This window comes from Bubalus bubalis, chromosome 1 (assembly GCF_019923935.1).
Source record: "Bubalus bubalis isolate 160015118507 breed Murrah chromosome 1, NDDB_SH_1, whole genome shotgun sequence".
Classification (NCBI taxonomy): domain Eukaryota; kingdom Metazoa; phylum Chordata; class Mammalia; order Artiodactyla; family Bovidae; genus Bubalus; species Bubalus bubalis.
Genome location: NC_059157.1, coordinates 41,987,800 through 42,005,562, shown reverse-complemented (window position 1 = coordinate 42,005,562; position 17,763 = coordinate 41,987,800). Strand labels below are relative to the sequence as shown.

General features: G+C 43.3%; 1 protein-coding gene across 3 annotated transcripts in view; it reads right to left on the bottom strand.

Annotated features, from left to right (window-relative positions):
* CSMD1 (CUB and Sushi multiple domains 1) overlaps positions 1 to 17,763 on the bottom strand; it is a 2,066,326-nt gene that overhangs the window by 787,915 nt on the left and 1,260,648 nt on the right. The window lies entirely within an intron of this gene.

Below are 17,763 nucleotides of genomic sequence, written 5' to 3'. Positions count from 1 at the left end.
CTAGAACTTTGCCCGCTCCGATGAGCAGAGCTTTAATCTTTTGAGCAGAACTTCCCCCATGCCCTTCCTCCAGTCCCTGGCAACCACCCTTCTAATTTCTTATTTAGTCAAAGGATGGTCATTTTTGATGATGGCAGTTTTATAATTTTTCCCTTGCTCTATTTGTTTATTCATTGCTCCCTCTTATTCATTGGCAGTGATGATCCCACACCCTCTAACAACATAAGGAGGCTGGTGGTGGAGCATTGGTACACATGTGGCACAGCACATACTCCTGAAAAACCTCGTGTTCTGCAAAACTGAACGTTAAAAATAATTGGACTTATGGAGAAAGTGGAGCTGGTGGCAGATTATTCAAATCCTGTGCAGCTCTGTAAGCAGAGCCGCAGCCAATGTATTGTTTGTTCCTGGGATGACAACAGGGATGACCCAGACAGGCTGGTCCACATGTCCTGGGCTGATGTGGCTGGTAACACACCTGCAAGGGCCAAAGCCTGGCTGTGATGGCCTTCTGGGAGCTCAGGACTGACAGGTGCGGAGATGGGCCAGGACTGGGAGCTCCGGCTTGGGTGGGACGTTGCCTTTAAGGTGGGTACACAAGGAAGACACCCTGGCATGACTAAGAGCCAGGCTCAGGGCTCTGGGTGCCAAGAGCAGGGGCCTGTGGGGTCTCAGGAGCCCGGAAAACAGTAAGGTCAGGCTGTGGAATGAACATCTTGTAGGCAGTATCCAGGATCTTGCTCTCCTTTTTCTTTCTTTCTTTCTTTTTTTTTTTTTTTTTTTAATTCATAAAGAGTTGGAGAGAAAGCAGAGAGAAGTGTGGAGGGTATGCCATGATCACATGGGGATTTTGGAAAGGTTTCCCTGAGAGGCACTGGGGGGCACTGAGAGAGGAGATGGAGCTGTTTCGTTACACCCAAGATGTGGGGTCACGTGGACTTGGGCGGCGGCCCTTGGGTGGAGGACAGCACAGGGACAACCGAGATGTGCTGATGTTCAGGAGGAGACGCAGTGGACACAGGACGATCCCCGGGCCTGGGGTTTGCACAAGCAGGTGGATGGAGGGTTACTCCCCATGAGAGTGGACCCTAAAGGGCCAGGTCCAGGGACAGGCCCGGACGGGAGATCGTAGGTATCGTCATCTTGGCCATGTTGAGATGGAGGTGTCCCTGAGCTGTGTCATGAGTATGGGCATGGCATGGAGATGAGAAGAGAGTGGGGAGCTGGAGACTGAAATCATATCTAGACAGGATTCTGTCTAAAAGGAGGAGGAAACTGAAGGAAACTGACACATTGGGCTTGGCCACCTCAGGTAGGGACCGCTGAGTGAGAGGAAGAGGATCCAGGCTGCGTTGGGGGCCTGGAAGTGAGAGAGGACATGCTCACCAGGAGGGAGAAGCAGGAGTAAAGAGACAGTGAGAGACTGTGCACAGAAGCCAGACTGGAAGGGAGAGCATCGGAAGCATGAACACACTCAGAGCCACGTGAGCCTGGGATGCGAACATGGAGATCAGAGGAGCTGCAGGAAACCTCTGCCGAACTCCGAGCCTGAGATGCATCCAACCCAGACTGGAGGAGGGCTTGGGGGGAAGGGATCAATGTCATAGCCTGCTGCTGCTGCTGCTAAGTCACTTCAGTTGTGTCCGACTCTGTGTGACCCCATAGACGGCAGCCCACCAGGCTCCTCCGTCCCTGGGATTCTCCAGGCAAGAACACTGGATACACCCAACCCAGATTGGAGGAGGGCTTGGGAGGGAGGGATCAATGTCATAGCCTGAGATACATCCATCCCGGACTGGAGGAGGGCTTGGGAGGGAGGGGTCAATGTCATAGCCTGAGATACATCCAACCCGGACTGGAGGAGGGCTTGGAGGGGAGGGATCAAGACTGGAGGAGGGCTTGGGGGGAGGGATCAATGTCATAGCCTGAGATACATCCAACCCAGACTGGAAGAGGGCTTGGGAGGGAGGGGTCAATGTCATAGCCTGAGATACATCCAACCCAGACTGGAAGAGGGCTTGGGAGGGAGGGGTCAATGTCATAGCCTGAGATACATCCAACCCAGACTGGAGGAGGGCTTGGGAGGTGGGGATCAGAGTCAGATGCCTGCTTTTATTCCACAGATATTTATTAAGCACCTTTTGTATGCTAATATGGAGAAGGCAATGGCAGCCCACTCCAGTATTCTTGCCTGGAAAATCCCATGGATGGAGGAGCCTGGTAGGCTGCAGTCCATGGGGTCGCTAAGAGTCGGGCACGACTGAGCAACTTCACTTTCACTTTTCACTTTCATGCATTGGAGAAGGAAATGGCAACCCACTCCAGTGTTCTTGCCTGGAGAGTCCCAGGGACGGTGGAGCCTGGTGGGCTGCTGTCTATGGGGTCGCACAGAGTCTGACAAGACTGAAGCGACTTAGCAGCAGCAGCAGTATGCTAATAACTGTACTCATTCTGAGTTCAGAATATGAAAGCACATTCAATTATAATGGTATGGCTCAGAAGGAAATGTAACCAGGAAAAATTTACTAGACATGTAATCACATGACTACAAACTCCTAGGGGAAAAAAAAGAAAAAAAGTCGAGAATTTGACATTCCTCCATTAAAGAAAATGAAGGAAAATTTTTTGAAAAAGGTGATGGGTTGTAAAAAGAATTATGACCAGTTTTACAAGATAGTTAAGGTCTTATTGACCCTTTAATGTGAAGCCTGTGGAAAAAACAGCTCCAAGTTGATGTCATTTTACTTTCCCAATCCATCAAATAAGCAGAAAAGCATGATCCTCACATGTTGTGGGAAATACATGAATTTCAATTAATTTTCTAAATAACTTACAAGTGTTCAGGTGAAAAACAAAATAATGATTAATCAAGTAAAACAGCAGCTTGTCATAAGAGGTTAATAGCAATTAGGATAATATTAATACCCATGACTATATGAGAAGACACAGATTTTTCCAGGTACTTTAATTAAAGATATAATTGTTACAACAATTATAGCTGTGTAATTATGTTTATTCCAAGGAGAAATAAGGCAGCCTGGTAATTTCAATTTAATATTGCTTATAAATTATTCTGAGCTTTCAGACGACTAGGAATCTGTATTATATCTGTAAGGCAAACATGGGCACTGTATGAGAAAGTTGGAACTCTTACAATAGGAGCTGAGGGCACTGAGAACGTTTTGGTATTTGAATGTTCTAGAATGTGATAAGACCATCCTGTTTTACACAAAGTGGTACTTGGATGCGACAGAATCATTCTATTTTACAAAAATCAAAGTATTGCAAAGTGGTGAAAAACAGGAGGGAAAAAAGAGGCCCTTGTGTGGGTTTGTAACGACCTTGCACCCTGAGCTGAGAGCTATTGTTTTCAGTTACAGGGAAAAGAGAGATGGTCTTTGGCTGAGGTCTCCACTTCACACACTGAGTGAGAGAGCCCACCTGTCATGTCAGAGCCTTCACTGGGGGACTTGTGGGTCCCACTCTAGCTCTTAGCACTAAAATTTTCTTTAAAATATTCTTGAGAGCTGGATATGAAATCATGTTGCTGTTATTTTTCAGTTGCTAAGTCATATCCAACTCTTTTAGACCCCATGGACTGCAGTACGCCAGGCCTCCCTGTCCTTCACCATCTCCTGGAGTTTGCTCAGACTCATGTCCATTGAGTCGGTGATGCCATCAACCATCTCATCCTCTGTTGTTCCATTCTCCTCCTGCCTTCAATCTTTCCCAGCATCAGGGTCTTTTCCATGAGTCAGCTCTTCACATCAGGTGGCCAAAGTATTGGAACTTCAGCTTCAGCATCAGTCCTTCCACTGAATATTCAGGGTTGATTTCCTGGAGAAGGAAATGGCAACCCACTCCAGTACTCTTGCCTGGAAAAATCCCATGGACGGAGGAGCCTGGTAGGCTACAGTCCATGGGGTCACAAAGAGTCAGACATGACTGAGCGACTTCACCTTCACTTTCCTTTAGAGTTGACTGGTTTGATCTCCATGCTGCCTAGGGGACTCTCAAGAGTCTTCTCTAGCACCCCAAAATTCAAAAGCATTAATTCTTCACTGTTTAGCCTTCTTTATGGTCCAACTCTCAAACCCATAGAGGACTCATATAGTGTTAAAAATTTATGAGAGATATGGATCAATTGTTTGAAAATAGACAAGTCATCTTGCATTTAAACATAACTGATTTATAGCAGGTTTCCTTCTTGGTGAGTTTGTTTGTTTGTTTTTAATAGTCCAGTTACCATGCATCATATAACAATTTTACATAATCTTTAGCTACACACCCCACACTGTGCATTTCATACATGTGACTCATTTGTTTAGCCACTGGAAGTCTGAACCTCTTAATCTCTCTCACCTATTACCCCTTTCAACCCCCATACCCTTTAGCAATGACCTGTTTGTCCTCTATAAGCCTGTTCTGTTTTGTTATGCTTGTGCATTATTTTGTTTTTCAGGTTTTATATATACATGAAATCATATGATATTTGTCTGCTTTTTTCTGACTTATTTCACTTCGACAAGACACTCTAGGTTCATCCATATTGTCACAAAATGGCATTAGTTCATTCTTTTCTATCTGAGTAATATTACATTGTGTGTACAGGCCACATCTTTATTCAATTTTGCCAGTGAATGGACACTTAGGTTGCTTCTGTATCTTGCCCTATCTTGAACTTTTCAGTCATTTTCTAAACAAGCACATCTAATTCGAGATACTGAATACTCTGTTAATCTTCAAGTAAATTATTTACAGAGTAAAACAGTGAAAACAAAAATTTCCAATAAGGCATGTATGTCTTTTTCTACCTAGTATTTATCAAAAATGTTACTATCAGATCAGATCAGTCACTCAGTCATGTCCGACTCTTTGCGACCCCATGAATTGCAGCACACCAGGCCTCCCTGTCCATCACCAACTCCCAGAGTTCACTCAGACTCACGTCCATCGAGTCAGTGATGCCATCCAGCCATCTCATCCTCTGTCGTCCCCTTTTCCTCCTGCCCCCAATCCCTCCCAGCATCAGAGTCCTTTCCAATGAGTCAACTCTTCGCATGAGGTGGCCAAAGTACCAGAGTTTCAGCTTTAGCATCATTCCTTCCAAAGAAATCCCAGGGCTGATCTCCTTCAGAATGGACTGGTTGGATCTCCTTGCAGTCCAAGGGACTCTCAAGAGTCTTCTCCAACACCACAGTTCAAAAGCATCAATTCTTCAGCGCTCAGCCTTCTTCACAGTCCAACTCTCACATCCATACATGACCACAGGAAAAACCATAGCCTTGACTAGACGAAACTTTGTTGGCAAAGGAATGTCTCTGCTTTTCAATATGCTATCTAGGTTGGTCATAACCTTCCTTCCAAGGAGTAAGCGTCTTTTAATTTCATGGCTGCAGTCATCATCTGTAGTGATTTTGGAGCCCAGAAAAATAAAGTCTGACACTGTTTCCACTGTTTCCCCATCTATTTCCCATGAAATGTTACTATAGCCATGGTTAATAACAATGGAAGTATTTACATGATACCATTGAAGGCACATTGTTAGTATATTAAAAGAAATTATCAGAGAACTGCTTACTGTTATTTTAAAACAAAAAAATTAGATTGCCTTAGCTCACCTGCCATGTTACAAATCCATGTCTATGGTCAAAACTCTGAGGTACTTGTGAACAAATGCCACAGAACCTGTTTTTGGAGAAAATGCACATCTATACAACTAAAACATAAAACATGTTGTGTACCTACCAGCTTTACCTTCAAAAGTGTGGTGATGATGATAACAGTGATGATAGTGATGATTAAGACACTCAGAGCTCAACATAAAGTGAGGACTTTTTATGTTTCTGCATTGCAGTATAAATACACATTGCAATGCTCAACCTATCAATAATAACATAAATAGCCTGTGCTGTGCTTAGTTGCTCAGTTGTGTCTGACTCTTTGCAACCATATGGACAGTAGCCTGCCAGGCACCTCTCTCCATGGGGATTCTCCAGGTAAGAATACTGCAATGGGTTGCCACGCCCTCCTCCAGGGGATCTTCGCCACCAAGGGACTGAACACAGGTCTCCCCATTGCAGGCAGATTCTTTACCATCTAAGTCATCAGAGAAGCCCAAGAATACTGGATTGGGTAGCCTATCCCTTCTCCAGGGGATCTTCCCAACTTAGAATCGCACTGGGGTCTCCTACATTGCAAGTGGATTCTTTACCAGCTGAGCTAATAGGGAAGCCCAGCAATAACCCAGAAAGCATTTATTTGAGGTTATTAAACAGAGGTATTATGAATTTTTGACAGTTGAATTTGTTTTAATCTGATATCTAGGTATCTTTGAAGGAAAACATTCAACTGTCTTACTTTCAAGAATCATGGCCATTGAAAATAACTACTAAATAAAGTGAGTTTATGCAGATGACACCACCCTTATGGCAGAAAGTGAAGAGAAACAAAAGAGCTTATTGTTGAAAGTGAAAGAGGAGAGAGAAAAAGCTGGTGTAACACTCAACATTCAAAATATTGTAAAGTAAAATAATAATAATAATAATAAATTAAAAAAAAATCATGGCATCTGGTCCCATCACTTCATGGCAAATAGATGGGGAAACAATGGAAACAGTGAGACTTTATTTTCTTGGGCTCCAAAATCACTGCAGATGGTGACGGCAGCCATGAAATTAAAAGACACTTGTTCCTTGGAAAAAAAGCTATGATCAACCTAGACAGCATATTAAAAAGCAGAAAAGCAGGGACATTACTTTGCTGACAAAGGTCTGTATAATCAAAGCTATGGTTTCTTAGTAGTCATGTATGGATGTGAGAGTTGGACCATAAAGAAAGCTGAGTACAGAATTGATGCTTTTGGTTTGGAGAAGACTTTTAAGAGTCTATTGGACTGCAAGGAGATCAAACCAGTCCATTCTAAAGGAAATCAGTCCTGAATATTCATTGGAAGGACTGATGTTGACGTTCCAATACTTTGGTCACCTGATGCAAAGAGCTAACTCATTGGAAAAGTCCCTTATGCTGGGAAAGATTGAATATAGGAGGAGAAGGGGAAGACAGAGGATGAGATGGTTGAATGGCATCACCGACTCAATGGATATGAGTTTGAGCAAGCTGCAGGAGTTGGTGATGGACAGGAAAGCCTGGTGTGCTACAGTCCAGGGGGTCACAAAGAGTTGGACAGGACTGAGCTTCTGAACTGAACTGAACTGAACTGTGAGTGAATTTGGGTTTTTAGAAAGTGAGTTTGGGTTTTTAGAAATAAGAAGGTCATGAATGGATCTGAAAGTGTCAGAGTCCTGAGTGATGTGTATTACCAAGGGAAAGAGCAACTCTGAAAAGGATACATGCTGTTTAATGCTGAGTGTATGACATTCCGGAGAAGGCAAAAACTATAGATACAGTAAAGAGACCAGGGGTTTCCAGGGGCTGAGGGGTGAAGTGGGGTGAAGGAGTATGAATAGGCAGAAAACATATTTTTAGGGCAGAAAAATCATTCTGTGTGGTGCTATAATGATGGATACTTACTGTACATTTGTCCAGACCCATAGGATGTACACCCCCAGGAATGTCCCCTGTTGTAAGCTGTGGACTCGGGACGATGTGATGTGTCAGTGCAGCCTCATGGTTGTAACAAATGTACTACCTGGTGGGGGTGTTGACACTGGGGGAACCATGTGTGTGTTGGGCCAGGGGGTACATGGGAAATTCTGTACATCCTCTCAGGTTTGTTACTTCTCTGGTGGCTCAGATGGTGAAGAATCTGCCTGCCATGGGGAGACCTGGGTTTGATCCCTGGGTTGGGAAGATCCCCTGGAGAAGGAAATGGCCACCCACTCCAGTATTCTTACCTAGAGAATCCCGTGGACAGAGAAGCCTGGTGGGCTACAGTCCATGGAATCAATTGCAAAGAGTCAAATACCACTGAGCGACTAACCCTTTCACGTTTTTCTTTCCAAACCATATTAGAAAAAGAGTCTTAAAGCAATTTTAGAAATTGGGAAATATTTTATCATAGAATTAACTAGTATGTGTAGAGGAGTGATATTCAACCATGGCATTTGTGGTATCAACATCCAGAGCAGTTCTGAGGGATCTGTGACACTCTATGGTGTTTTCTACAGAAAGTCTCATGGGTTCTTGTGGTATCTGGGTCCATCACCCTATGGAGATGAGTTTGTTGGTGATGTCTGGAAGTCACTATTTCATCATTGTATTGTTGTCTTCATTTTTTTTTTTTTTTTGTAGAATAGAGTGTTTGGTGTTATGTTTTCATTTAAATTTACGGGTATCTTACCATGTTTGACAGAATCATTGAGTCAAAGACATTTCCTGAGCAGATCCTTTGAAAGCAAAGGATTATGTTGCTCATTTGTCTTCTGTCTGCAGTGACATTTCCCAACTAATTGCATTATATCAATCTTATGAAACTCATTAAAGTGCTTTCAATCCCTTTACCTCAATTTTTGAGCCAGTTCATGTAGTGTCTGCCTCAAATAACTAGGGAAGACTGTTCAAATGATGTTTAATTTTACTTTAATTTCAAAATGAGTGAAAGTATCTAGTTAAGGTGATATGTGAAATCTTAAACCTTGAAAAGTAAGCTACATAGATATAATAACATTGATGTTAAATTCTTAGGAGCAGATGTAATAGAAATTGAGAGAGTTCATAATTTGAACTGCTAACTACATTAATGTCCAACCTATAAATTATAAGGAATGTGGAGTTCTACATAATCAGTTATGTTAATGTTATTAAACATAGTAGTTATATTAAAATTAAATGCAATCAGATGTAAGTTTTTCAAATGCTTTAGTCATAATTCTGTTGAATATTTGAAGAGTTACATGATTATTCATTCCATAAAGAGTTACTTTAGAATCTGATTGAATGACAGATAAGGTGTAATCATGCCTGGTTCTCTGTCATTTATTTCTTTTCTGGAGTCCTTGAGGTTGGCCTTCTGAACCTGCTGTACTAATGGACTTCTCTCCTCATTGGCAGGGATTTTCTAGGACCAATTCAGTGGTTATTTCCTTTCTGCATCTCTTGATGCCAATGAATAATCCAATCATCATGAACACTCCTGTATTTATGAAACCTTTTTCTCCCTCATTGCATCACTGTACTGATAGGAACCATTGCTACCATTTTCAGCTCAACAAATGGTTATCCTATAAGACTGAAGCAGCACAAAACTAAAAACTGCAGGTCTGTGCCCTTGAAGAATTTAAAGTCTAATAGGACACATGGTAACATAGATGCTCAATAAATCTCTGTTGAGGGGATAAATCATTCATGAGTGAATAATGAAAAGATAACAGATAAGTGTCAGAAGAGCTGAAAATGAAAAGGAATCTAAGAAAATAAAGACATCCTCCATGTTGATGACCAGGCGAACATAATGTAGGCTCATGCGTTAGTTGAATATTTGGGAGAAAGAGGGCTGGACCCACATCAGCTCAGAAGCTTCCCTCTTCTCTTTCACTTACTTTACCACCAGGAGGGAATGCCCATTCAACAGTGGGAGTTTCAGTGCAACAATTAGTTACCAATATTACATTGTTTATTTGTAATGCACATTCCCCTCCTTTCTCAAGACAGGAGACAAGACACCTAATGAAACACATTAGAAGCAGAAGCGCTAGGTTGAGGATTTCCCCACTTCCTTCCACCCCCAGTACCCTCTCCCTGTACCCATGTGTCCCTGTGTCTGTCCAGGTCACTGTGACCTTCAGTAGGCCCTGGATCCCGACCTCTCCCATATTCTGGCTACTCTCTGTCTATCTCCATGAAGCACTGCCCATCTACTGACATCTTTTAACCCAACTCCACTTCTTCATGTGGACTCACATTAAAAACACCCTTGGCCCAGACTCATTTTCCAGCTAATGCCTTGCCCATTGCTTACATTTAAATACCTTGAAAAGTGTGTGTCTTTGCTCTTTCAGTTCCCTTATCACCAACCTTCCACTACTGGGTTATTCTCACTAAGGAAGTGCCGATCTTTCTCTTGCCAAAGTCACTGGAATTTGATTATCACTTTATTCATTGCCTTAGCTTCACTCCATCTACTCTGAAATTTCTCTTTCCTTCACTTCACACACATACACACTGTTTCCAGTGTAGGCTCTCTTCTAAGACATCACCGTGGACCTGGTTGCTCAGGTCCTGATTATCCTCTCTTATTCACTGTTTATATCTGTTTATATACCAAGTCAACAGGTTTCTGATATCATCCTCATATTTGGCCATTTCCCTTCAGCCCCATGGCCACTCCTGTTCCTAGCCCACTGTGTTCTCTTACCACTGTGACCCCTGTGGCTGGTTGATATTAACTCACTCTTAACACGATCCTCACCAAAACACCATCCCACACGGTGCAGGGAAGGTCATTTTAAAATCACCCACCTACTGATGAGCATTGAATGACTTTATGTTGCATTCTGTATATATAGAATGCAGTATTATAGAATGCAGTGTACATACCCACACAAACACACACACGTGTGTGTATATATATATGTGTGTGTGTATATATATATCAAATAATTTTAAGGTATATTTTTGATCAAACCTGTAAGCTTTGTGAACATATAAGATGACTATATGCAGAAATGACATGGAGGAGAATAATTTTGAAAGTGATGATGAGAAAAGTTGAAAGAGGGAAGCCCTTCTGGTGAGGACTCAGTGGTAAAGAACCCATCTGCCAATGCAAGAGTCCAGGACTTGATTCCTGGGTCAGGAAGATCCCCTGGAAAAGGAAATGGAAACCCACTCCAGTATTCTTGCCTGGGAAATCCCATGGACAGAGGAGCCTGGTGGGCTACAGTCCATAGGGTCACAAGAGTTAGACGCAACTTAGCAACTAAACCACCACCCTCTGGTGAAATTCATGGGAAAAAGAGATGAGAAATAGCATGTTGTGTTTGTGGCAGGTAAAACAAATGAGTTTACATGGACAGAAAGGACAGGTTTCAGTGTATTGAGAAATGAGGCTTAAAAGATGGGGAGAGATTTGGTAGCAGAAGCTCTAGGGAGCTGGTGAGCGGTTTGGGGTTACTATGAGAGTCCTGGAAGTGGGTGTGGCTATTCCGAGAAGCAGTGCAGTGTGGAAGTGCTGATCCCGAGAGACCTTCTAGTTGTTAATGGGACTGGATGGGGAACAAGCTGGAAAGAGGACCAGCTGCTGTTATGTGGCCCTGTACTGAGGAGAAGGGGGGCCCCAGAATCTACAATAATAGGGATTATGGTGAAACAGAAGAAAAAGGACATGAAGAATGGTGTGATTTAATCCTGGTTAAGCTTTCAGTGAGCCTCTGGCATCTTAGCCCCCAGAGACCTGTCTGGACACAGGTGCCAGCATGATGTGATTTTCTGGGGGCTCTTTGAGTCCTGAGATACGCATCCTGTCCAGTAGCCTGCTGTTGCCAAGGTAATTTGACAGGATGCCCTCGTCATTTCAGGTTTCGTGAACACTGGCATGTCCCCAAAGGGCTATCTGGACAGAGTCTGGGTAAGTAGGACTTGGCTGAGCGTGTGTACCTTGAAATAGCTACAGAAATAAGCCTGGGAACATACTAACAATCGTCACCAATGACGAAAGTAGCAATACTGTGCAGACAGCGTTTGGGAAGCACTTATTTTTCTATTTCTCTTGAAATTTATTTCATCTAAGAAAGGTAGAAATTAGGTAGGGATTTAGCCTGTTATATGTACTTCCCAATAACAACTTATATTCATAAGAGTGTCCTCTGGGGGAAAGTCAATGCTGTCTCTAAGGTGGCACCAAATCTGAGTTTTTACGCCCTTATTGGTTTGAAAAAAGCATATCCAAATAGCAAAGGAGAAAAATAAACTACACAATTAGCAATCTTGGTCTGTTTTCTTCTGAAGCATAATAGCTGTATATTAAAATCATCCATCTTCTGCTGTGTTAGAGTCCTAACAATAATACATCCATAAGAATGCCTGCTCAAATGATACTGAACCTGTCGCTGGAATCCTACTTCTTGGCAAAGTTGGTATTGTGTTTATCTGGTTCACACTTTAAAAATATGTATCAGAAATTAGTAAACTTGGATTTCATGACTTTGTAAGAGGACTTCCAGCCCTCGTGGCCATCAAGGAAATAAAACTCCATCAGAGCCATTCAGGATTCACCCAGTGATCTTGATGCTTCGGGTACCACTGCAGCCAATTGCAGGAAAAGGTGCGGTCCTGCTTCTACTATATTTTTTATCATTGTTGTGGGGTACTCGAGCAGTTGGACACCAGGCTGACTCCTGACCTGTTTGCATTTCCCGTGAAAATGTGCAGGAATTACTTCCTGAAAATTGTTTCCTGTGCATTCATTATTGAGCTCTTCCGCCCCAACAATATAACCGATGTGTCCAAAGTAAGACTTCAAACACATGCTGTGATTGTCCTTACTTTTTACTCAGTTTCTTCTTTCCCAGCCCCTTATTAGCACCTGACTTCTGTTCTAGTGATGCCTCTATTTAGGAGCGAAATATAGGAAAACATTAAGGAGACATTTTTGTCCTCAGTTCTCCAATTCTGTCTTCATACAAGTCATAAACCAATTTTCTTTCTTATCTAAACAGCATCCACATAGCTCTGATATAGGGATTCGTCTTTTAAAGTTTTTGTACCCATTCCTTCAAGTATTATCCAACAGCATTTTATTATGATTACCATCAAAACTGGCAATGGAACCTATTCACAAAGTTCATATCAACTCCAGAGTCAAGAACCTCTTCTGTTCCTACTTTTGCTACTACTGGTAAAACTAAGCAGTTAGGCTGTTCCCTAAGAAATTTGGAAAGGAACCCTCAGGTCCAGAGAGGGTCTGAGACAGCCAGATGGATCTTCACCTGCCCTAGCAGTGACAGGCATGTACCTGGACACACAGCGGCCTTCAGAGTGTGCCCTTTAAGGCAGCGAGAGCTAAACTCCCATGGAGTGTAATGCACCTGGAGAGAAGTGGCAGCAGCATCCCTGCTCATGCTACTAAGAAGGACACTCTGACCTCAGCCTGGTGCCATCCCAGGAGCAGGGGCACCGTCTTCTTCTTCCCCCCATCCTGCCCTGGGCACCATTCAGCTCATCCCATCTGTGGGTCCAGATTCCTATTTACGAGCAGGAGTTAGAACAGCCCTTCACTGCAGTGGTTGCTCCAGCGAATCATCACAAGAGGTCTAGACTATAGTTAGAAGAAGTGCCTCCACACGTCGATATGTCTGCAGATCAATAGGGCTTCCCATGCACAGACAAGGTTGAAAGACCAGCTTTCTCATCTGTCACGTCAACATCTCAGCCAGGTCCTGACCCAGTCCTGGCAGTCTTCAAACACACGGCTCCATGTCTTCCCAGCCTGGCACACCTGTTCCCTAGAACCCCCCAGAGATGTTGTTAGATGCTTCTTCCTTTCAAAAAGGAAGAACAAGCCTACTGAAATAACATTAACTTTGAACTTGATTGCCTACCAGGCTTTACAGAGCAATACAGATGGGATGAGAGTGATCTTTCTCTTAGGGGAGACGTATTATTATTATATTACATCCGTGAGTGATATTTGAGATGTCTAAAGGCTGCCGGTCCTCACCTGTGGATGCTGCTTTCAAATAATAAGTAAGAACCAGAATCCTCCCTAATGCCTGTAAGAAAGCCTGGCACCATCAGAAAAGTTACATTAATAATATCTATGAGACCTCTGGGCTGCTATTAAGTTATTGCTTCAGCAGAGTTGATTCATGCTGCTAGAACTGACTCAGCAGAGCAATTTTTATCAATTTTTTTTGAGAGAACTTTTTGAAGCATATTTAGGGCTCAGAACACAGAGAGAGAGGTTGTGTGAGGCTTATAGCCACAAAAAGCGTTTCCCTTAGGGTAGGAGTTCTTACTCTGAGACATGGGATCCCAGAAGCTCAGAGCATTTGCAAACACCCAGAAATCCCATGCAGACATTCCTGCTTCAGTTTCCATGGATAGATTTCTACAGCATCAACCACTCCCACTGGGGGTGGGTGGGTAAGCAAGGCTGTTAAGGAGTGACTTTTTTTTTTGCATCTCTACTATTGCATTCACAACTTCCACAACCTTGGGCAAATTTCTTAACTCATCTAAAGCTCAGTTTTCTCCTGTCTTCTCCTAACTGTATTGTGAACATTAAATGAAGTAGTGAACTGATATGCTCAGCATCCAGCCTGGTGTTCAGTCAGTGGTCCACAAGTGTAGGTTTGTGGTGGTTCTCCTTTGCTATTCACAGAGGGGTCCATAAGTCAGTGGACACTGAGGGCTCTGACCCCCAGTGAGTCCAAAGCTGAGGGTCAGATTTTACCTCCTATCACAACTTAAAGTATAGTGTCCTTCTAGTGGTAAGAGATCGTGAACGCGTCAAAGTTCCTTTCAGGCCCCAGGAAATCACTGTGCTTTCTGCACACACACAAACCCATAATAAAAGTTAATAATAATAAATGTTATTCTCAGAAGCAAGAACTCCAGCAATGCTCTCAGGAAGAAAGGTTATCTGCTTTAATACTAGAACACAGGGTTGATAATTAGAGGGACTATGCAAGAGCTATTACATCTTAGGCTGCTTATCAACAATAACAGAGAATGAATTCTAAAAATCTAGCTGATGCTGACTGGCCACAGGTGGGGTCCCTCATGTGCAGTCCTGATGGCAGGAACGGCCAGAGGTCCACACCTCTCACAAAAGCTGTCCTCCGTCTTTCCTAGTACCAGGTATGGGGTGGCACCTGTGTCAGAGCACCTTAGCTCATGATGGTGACCTGTACCAGGCATCGGCCACAGCCACTGGTACCTCACCCTTGGCTGGGGCATTTCTTACACATGAAGCAAAGACGTACTGAATAGCTATATGAGCCCCCTGGTGCTAGTGGTAAAGGAGCCACCTGCCAATGCATGAGACAAAAGAGATGTGGGTTCAATCCCTGGGTTGGGAAGATCCCCTGGAGGAGGAAATGGCAACCCACTCCAGTACTTTTGCCTGGAGAATCCCCATGGACAGAGGAGCCTGGTGGGCTACGGTACATGGGGTTGCAAAGAGTCAGACATGACTGAGTACACACAGCATAGAGAAAGAGGCAGGCAAGAGAAAATGACTTTTCTAGCAATGCGCCCCCCACCCCCGCCCCCACCCCATTACTGACCGCACTTGAAGTGTGTTTGTCTTCTTTAAAGCTTGGAAATGTACGCTTTCATTGAGATAACTTAAAAGAAGAGGAAAATGTGATCACTCCTTTTTTTGCTATTCTTACTTAGTAAGTTTCTGCTCTTAGAGCCCTTTATGACAAATCCCTTGAAGATTTGATAGGCAGAATCTTTACCTAAGTAACAATGACTGCAGTGTAACAGATTTGCACAACAGAAAAGCAGCTACACAATTGGAGTGAGAATTATTATCCTGTAAAATGTGCTTGCAGATGCGCTGAAGGATGAACCACAAATCGGGACCAGTGCTTGTCAGCATCCAGCATTTTGGCCACAAGGTTGTTACTGCCCACGTTCTGACAATGCTAAGGCCACACAGCATGGAGACAGAGCTCCCAGCACATCCTTTATTTGCAATCTGAGCAGAAATGGGTTTTGCTGAGACTGAGTTCTAAAATTCTTCATGTGAACCCTGATTCATCAGGTCTTTCTGCCCTGTTCCTGCAAATTTCAGAAGGTGTTGATCTGATCAAGGATACCATCAGCTCGGGGTGGCTCTCCCTTTTACATACCGTGTCAGAGACTCAGCTTTGACATCGACCCTCTGAAATGGCCAGAATGACAGAAGCAGTGGCAAACAATGATGGGATCCGCCCAGAGTTCTGCGCTGCTCCTGAGGCCGGTGGTTTTCAGCTGTGGCTGGTCCCACAGGCCTTCTCTCAGGGCCCACTTGGCTCTGTCTAGAGAGGACTTTGGTGGCTGTGTCTGAGTCAATGCCCCTGGTGTTTGGTGGTTGAGGCTGAAGATGTAGATAAACAGCAGATGAGATACAGGGCCCCCAGGAACAAAGATCATCCAGCCCCCCCAGTCAGCAGTAATGAGACTGGGGAGCGTGGTCACCCTGCCGTCCTTGGGGACTGGAAGTGGTTATCTCCCATGTGAACTTACAGCTGACATTTGCAGCCTACTGTTCTGAAACTTCTCTATGTTTTGTAATTATATGGTTGTTTCACACTAACTATTTCAAAAAGAATCTGTTATTAGGCACTTGGGTTAATTATTCAAAACTATAGGAAAAAAATGAAAATTTCATGATTTCTGAAGCCAGTTATCAAATAAAAATGGTCTTTGAAAACACAATGGTCCACACAAGTAAAAACATAAACATAAAATAAAAGTGATTACACAGTATCTCTACTAGACTAAAATAAGCAACAGTGGGAAAACACAGGTTCTTAAGAGGGAATAACAAAAATGTGTCACTCAGTCGTGTCCGACTCTTTGCGACCCCATGGACTGTAGCCTACCAGGCTCCTCTGTCCATGGGATTTTCCAGGCAAGGGTACTGGAGTGGGTTGCCATTTCCTTCTCCAAGAATGGCCCCTGCTATTTGAGCAAGACATTTTCTAGAAAATGTTTCAAAAAAGGATATTTTTCTTAGCATTTCCCCCAGATATAACAGTGGGTAGTTCTTACATTTCTTTTGTAAGATTTAACTTGTGTCTCGCCTATTCAGTTTTATAGGAACACAGAAACTATAAAATCTGGAGGAAATGTCTGAAGATATGTGATTGTTCCTGAAAATGGGAGAAAGAATAATGAATAAGGTTCCCTATTCACCCATTCCTGAGGGAATCTCAAATTTTGTGTGCCCACCAGGGGTCTGGCTGCTAAGTCACTTCAGTCGTGTCCGACTCTGTGCAACCCCATAGACGGCAGCCCACCAGGCTCCCCCATCCCTGGGATTCTCTAGGCAAGAATACTGGAGTGGGTTGCCATTTCCTTCTCCAATGCATGAAAGTGAAAAGTGAAAGTGAAGTTGCTCAGTCGTGTCCAAGTCTTAGAGACCCCATGGACTGCAGCCTACCAGGCTCCTCCATCCATGGGATTTTCCAGGCAAGAGTACTCGAGTGGGTTGCCATTGCCTTCTCCAAAGGTCATCAAAACTTGCTGCTGTTCAGTCCCCCAGCCATGTCTGATTCTTTGTGACCCCACGGACTGCAGCATGCCAGGCTTCCCTGTCCCTCACCATCTCCCAGAATTTGCCCAAATTCGTGTTCATTGCATCAATGATGCCATCCAGCCATCTCATCCTCTGACGCCCTCTTCTCCTTCTGCCCTCAGTCTTTCCCAGCATCACGGACTTTCCCAATGAGTCATCTGTTTGCAAAAGATGACCAAAATACTGGAGCTTCAGCCTCAGTCCTTCCAGTGAATATTCAGGGTTGATCTTCCTTAAGATTGACTTGTTCTATCTTTTTGCTATCCATGGGGCTTTCAGGAGTCTTCTCCAGCACCACAGTTAGAAAGCATCTTTTTTTTTTTTTTTTTTTGGCGTTCTGCCTTCTTTACAGTCCAGCTCTCATAATCATAAGTCAAAACTTACAAAATGATAAATTTAAATGTATTATTAATTATGCTTATAGTGTATATAGTTGACACTGACAGGTATTTTGCTAGTCCCTTGGATATCTGTATAAATATGAAGGGTAAACTATATGTGTACAGTCATGTTTAAACATTTCATCAAACGAAATTAGAGGGAAAAAAATCTGCTTTTAGAAAAAATAAAAG